The 6,466-nt window shown below is 37.2% G+C and overlaps 1 non-coding gene across 1 annotated transcript; it reads right to left on the reverse strand.

The window, feature by feature from the left end:
• Positions 1–346: 346 nt before the first annotated feature.
• On the reverse strand, positions 347–450 carry LOC123570164 (U6 spliceosomal RNA). Its single transcript, XR_006694156.1, has one exon. It is a non-coding gene; the product is annotated as a U6 spliceosomal RNA (small nuclear RNA).
• Positions 451–6,466: the final 6,016 nt, after the last annotated feature.

Here is a 6,466-nt window from a genome sequence, read left to right on the forward strand (position 1 = left end):
ATTTTTAAGTTTGTGGTTAGGTGGCATTAAGTTCGTTCAAAATTGTTGCGCAGCTTTCTCTACAATTCATCTCCAGAACCTTTATCTTCCCAAACTAAAACTCTATAATCATTAAATGACAACTTCCTATTCACCTCTCTCCACAGTTCCTAGCAAACATTCTACTTTTGTCTCTATGAATTTGTCTACTTTAGGTATAAGTAGAATCATATAATATTTGTTCTTATGTATCTGATTTATTTCACTTATCCTAATGCCTTCAAGTTTCATTCATGTTGCAGCATGTGTAAAAATTTCACTCTTTTTTAAAAGGCTGAATAAATTTGAAACACTTCCCAAATTCCTCATAAGTTTGAAACACTTCCCAAATATGCATGCCATCCTTGAGCAGGGGTCATGCTAATCTCTGTATTATTTCAATTTTACGGTATGTGCTGCTGAAATGAGCACTAAAGATTTTTTAAAAAATTGTTTAATAACAATGATAAGCAACTAAAAATCTAATAATGGAGAGGAAGATTAAAAGTAAGGGTCATATAAATGGGTTTAATATTTACCTTCAACAGATAGGAAATGGTAATACCTATATGTTATAGATCAAAAGTCATATTAGTGCCTTGGAAAAGTTATGAATGTTACCTCTACAAGAAGCAAAATTTTTGAAAAAACAACAAGGAATTACCCTTAGAACAGGGACTAGGTAGTTGTAAAGATAGAGCAAGAGAAAGATGTTTTTATTTTAAGGTATTCTGCATTTTTGGTTTTATTACATACACACACACACACAAAATTATAAGCAGTGTCTCCAACTACACTACTACTTCATAACTAGAATTGTAATCCAGTACTCTTCACATTTAATTGTATTTTTATGACACCAGAGTGCCTCTCCCAAAACACTTTTATGAAGACTCTGCCAACCTGAAATAATCAAAAAGATCAGAATTCAGATTATTCAAGCAAAAATCTGGGGACCGTCATTAGGGAGACACAGACTCCAGAGAAATGGGGTCAGTGTTCCAAAGTTAAAAGTTAGGTTCTTGCTTATATAGGCAGAAAACAAAGAAATTTGAGAGGAATACAAAATGTTCTATACAAGATTGTCTTATGAGTTACAACAATTTAATTAGTAGAGTCTTTTTCATACACCTCATTTTCATTTCCTTTCCAGTTTGAAAGAGTATACATAACATTCCATCTAAATACAATACAATAGCCATGAAGTCTTTGTGTGGGAACGGTGAGAGGGAAATTAATCTATAATGAAGATCAACAACAATAAAGGGAGAAAGGATCTTCCCCAGAACCCTTCAGTCATTTGTAATACTTTACAAAATAGTGAAGGCAAGAAAGAAGGCTTAATCTATAATCAGAGAAACAAAGCTACAACTGCCTTGGTTACAACTGCCTGTCACATAAACCAGGCCCCGTAATCATGTTTCTTGAAGACTCAAAATAATTTATACTTCCAACAGCTAAGATTTTGATTCACTTATTTTCACAAACTGTATTGCCATAGACAACAAAGCCACATAGAAAAATACACGGAAATGCATAGCAGTAGCCTGACTCCAAAGCTCCCCTTTTGTCCTTATCTTCATGTAGGACTCCTCATATTACTGATGTTATTCTTTTTCCATAGCAGTATCATTTTATAATGATAAAATAACTACTGCTGCTACTGTTTATAAAGCTAAAATAACTGCTGCTGCTACTGTTCCTTTTAATGAGATCTATATGCTTCTTTTTGCACCGGCCTTGTTACTTACCTGTGTTTTGGCTCAGAAAACAATACCATAAAATGAAAGCCTCAGAAGCAACCTCAGAAACAAAAGTTTTTCTCCCATTCTTCCTCGAGGTTAGCCATAGAAACTGGAATTCCTTTTCTCCATGGCGGGCCATAGAAACAAGGGTCTCTTTTCCCCAAAGCCAGCCAGAAGACTTAAGAACATCACTCTCGCTTTCCCTCCACACTCTCTGTGTAAAAGCTTTGTCAGAAAGAGATTCTTGAACCTGCCTTGTTTTACTGGGGGTCATAAGATCCCTATTCCAGCGAGAGTCCTGCCCCATACCCAGGAGGAAAGCATGCTCAGAGATGCCAAGAAGTATCTCCATAGACAGACCTTGCTGCGTTTCCCCAGTCTATTAGCATTAGATCCTGCCCTTTTTGTCTATTCATATTTCTACATAGCTGTCCGTACTTTGTTGGACATAAGCATAAAAATGAACGATTTTCTCTGTATTTTTGGGTCTTCATTCTGAAGGATCCCATGTATACATGTTAAATGAATTTGTGTGCCTTCTATCCAATTAATCTGCCTTTTGTGAGTTGACTTTTTGGAGAAACTTCAGAGGGCCAAGAGAAGAGCTCTCCCTTGGCCCCTATATTGGAATGTGTATGAGTTAACTGAAAGCGTGCTAGCTTACTTACCTATCTACCCTTCAAATTTTTTCAAAGGCCCATTCTTGTTCAGTACAATTTCCACGTCAACCTCAGAGCTCACCTGACTGTGTCAGGGAAAGGCTTCCACAACCAGAGACTTGTGTAGTGACCCCGACTTCCATTATAGCTGTGTAAATAAATAGTGCCTATGCATTCTCTGGTGCCCTGCCCCTTTTTTGGGCCATCCAGAGACAGTCACACCTAGTTCATGTTTATCTTTCTGACTATTTTGAAAGCCTGAGCTCCTCTTAGCAATGTTACCTCTGTCAGAAACTTACAATGGAGCTCTCGAATCCACAAGAGGGGTGCATCCTCTGTGTGGTTGCATCTAGGCAGCTGAGACAGAAGCACATGAACCCCAAATTTTGACAGATGGAGGGAGATGTCGCACTACGTCCCCAAATGGACTAGGGAAATTATTTAAGCCAAGTCCATACTCAGTTTTACAGAGAAAATTATGATGTTTCAAACAAATAAAAAGAACCCTTCTGATCTGAAACCCACAATAGGGTTTTCTCAAATATAAGTGCTTTTTTCTCCTTAAAGTTTTATATTTTGATGTTCTTCTGATGTCGATTATCATCTTTGCTATTAATAATTATTGCAAAGGCAGAACCTTGGTTTGGAAAGGTGATGAAGGGTAGCAATAGAATTTTCTATGTGCCTCACTTGTCAAACCACATTTTTGGGATTTTTTCCAGTTCTAGCTTCCATACATTAGAAAAGAAAGCTAGACACTTCTAATATAAAATCTACCATAATCATGTGGCAATTGAAAGTTATATTAAATACGAAATACTTAAGGAAGCTGGGATGTGCAATCTGGAAAAAAGAAGAGTAAAGACACAGTGTAATTGAAATGTGTTAAATAAGGAGCTAGAGGCATTTGTGTGTGCCCAGTATATCGAGTCCTGTAACCAAACAGAACTGGGTTCGAATTTTAATTCTCCACCTTTGAGTATTGTGACCCTCATGAGGTCATTCTAACACTCTATGTTTCAATCCTTCCTTCTTTAAAATAGGAGTAAATCATAATTCCTATAACATATAAGTTTTATGGTGATAAATAAGAACTTAGACACATGTAAATTTTTACTACATGCCTAACACATAGAAAAAAAGTTCTGTTACTCATCAGCATCATCATTATTACGATTACTACTCTCTTGTCATACATCATTATTATTATTCCAAAGGGGAAAGCAAATACTAATGAATGAATGCCCTAGCTCAATAAAAGGCTTTCTAAACAAATGAAACAACTTAACCATGGGATGGAGAGTTCAATGAAATAATGAGCTTCCAATGGCCATCTCACAGGAATTCTGTAATTAAAAGGAGTTCTTGCATTAAGAAGTAGGTTACACTTGATGATCATTAAGGTCCCTCTTACCTTTTAGATATAATGTAATGATTAAGTTCACACAGCTCATTAGTGACAATAAGTTTGGGGGTATCGGTGTGGTCCCAAACTGTTCTTTCTTCTAGTTAGTAAGGAGAGAGGTTGATCGGGGAGTTCCCAGTCACTATTCTGCACAATGCTGCCAAACAAAGTTGTTTCTTGCAGCCCACTAGCAGGCAGGCCTCATTCTCCTTTTCTTTTTTCATCATGAAAGCCATAGGAAGCAGAGACTGCCTTTTCTTCCCTGTACTCCCCCAAGAAAATGACAAAATGACATTCTTTCCCACTCTCTGTGAAATGATTTCTGTTAACAGCTCTGGAAAATGCTGCAAAGATGTGAGTGAAATGATGGCAGGATTTGTTGACAAGAAGGCAAAATGAGGGAATTCAGAAAAAAAATCACCCACATTAGTGGCTGAGGGACCTGTGGGTTCCATATGTTCCTTTCTCCTCGGGCTTAGGATGGTCTCAGAGTCATCTCCAGGGGATGGCAGTCTTATTGTAAATGACTCAGTCAATGGGGATTCTAATAGAGTCTAATGGATATCACCATTAACAATTTTTTTTTATGTTCAGCCTAAATTTTTCCTTTGATTAATTTAATCTGTTTTTTTCATTAGATGATGGCAGTAATTTTGAAACAAAGGGAAGCACGCAAATTTGCAAGAAAGACACTGTAAATTCTGCATAGGATGCTTTTATTTTTGTAGCAACACAGGGTATAATAAAAAATCTTTCAGGTCTGGGAGGAGTGGATCATGCCTATAATTTTAGCATTTGGGGAGACCGAGACAGGAGGATCACTTGAGCCTGGGAGTTTGAGATCAGCCTGAGCAACAGAGGAAGACTTCATAGATACAAAAATTTTAAATGAGGGATAAGGGGTAGAGCACACTTGCAGTCCCAACTACACTGGAAGTCAAGGTGGGAGGATGACTTAAGTCCAGGATTTCCAGGCTACTGTTAGCTATGAGGGCAACACTCCACCCAAGCCTCTGCGACAGAGCTAGACCCTATCTCTGAAACACACAAAAAACCTTGGACCTGAGAGTCTACTGGATGAGCATATTACTGTTCTTGTGGCTGTGCTTAGAGGAATCCAAAGAAATGTTACCTGCCCATTCAAATCAGGCCAGTTTGCCTAAAATTCAACCTGCTAAGCCTCACTCCAGACTATTCTAGACTTTTTTGTTGTTGTTGTTGTTACACTAGAAAATCCTTGAAGTTGTTACATGAACTAGCGAGAGGATCACTGAAAAAATATATCACTCTAGGGGGAATAGTCAGTAGGAGATAGGCATGGGCATTTGGGTCAAAGATTTGTGGTTCGTGACTCTGCCACGATTGTCTTAGGCACATACTCATCTCTCAAAGCCTCAAATTTTTGTCCTATAAAATGGCCGTGATAATCTGTACTTCACAGAGTAGATCCAAAGCAATTTTTAAAAAGTCCTTGGCATAAAATGTGGCAGAAGTCTAGCGCTCAATAAAGATTAAAAATAATTATTTCTTTCTTGTTGTGAATTAGGTTATCATAGATATAAGTGTGAGATTTGAGAAAGATTTATTGAAAATGTTTTAAGGCTACTGAAATCAGGCAATAATAGGCAGAATGTAATTAATTATGAATTTACATGAGCCTGAGGAAAGGGAAATCATTTAAGAACAAAGTAATAAAGTGGGATTCCAGAAAATTCCAGGGTGGAAGGAGGATTAAAACAAGAAATTTGCGTTTCAGGTAGGAAACACATGGAGCTTTAAGCTGAGCATGGGGTAATAAAAAAATTATCTGATTTAAACAAACACCGGTATTGAAAAATGAGTAGACAGAGAAAGAGATGGAATAGGTGAGGAAGGACCAGGATGGCAAGTGTATAAGAAGCCAGGCAGGCATCATCAGAATCTGAGACATTCCATTTTGCAAATGCTCATGTCTCTTGTGAAGAAGCCACTGGTATGTATCCTAAGAACTATTACAAGTGTATTACTTTGTGTCACAGGCATGAAATGCTATGCGTCTAATATAAAAGCATTCAACTTGGAATCAGGAGATATGATTTCAAATCTTTTTTTTGCCAGAAAAACCTGGGCAAGTTATTTAAGTTTGCATGAGTCACCTAACTTCTTTGTGTCTCAAATTTTATCTGCAAAATGGGTACAATGCTAGTGCACTGCCCATAATGATGTTGTAGTGAGAAAATAAGGTAATGTATGAAAAGTATTTCACACAGTTTCTGGGACAAAGGATGATCTCAGTAAATGTTGGATTAAAAGAAATTCAAACACACAAAAACTCTTAGCTCAGCAGGTTAAGCCAATCACTTTAAATGCAATCATAGCTCACAGAAAAGCTCCTAATAAATGCTAGTGAAATTCTCTAACGCAGTGGCTAGTAACTGATTATGTTGACTGTAATGCATATGTGGAAACGAGTATGATGTTGGGGCAGGCTTATTGCAGGATCGACCTATAAAATTTGGGATATGTGGTTTCAGTACACAAAAACAGGTGCTTAGCACATTTAGCAGAATGGAATAGAATAACATAACGGAGTATGAAGTACCAGAAAAACATTTCACAGTTGTTACATGGTAAGTGGCCATTGAGAGATTTTATTAAAT

Source organism: Macaca fascicularis, chromosome 18 (genome assembly GCF_037993035.2).
Source record: "Macaca fascicularis isolate 582-1 chromosome 18, T2T-MFA8v1.1".
Lineage (NCBI taxonomy): Eukaryota > Metazoa > Chordata > Mammalia > Primates > Cercopithecidae > Macaca > Macaca fascicularis.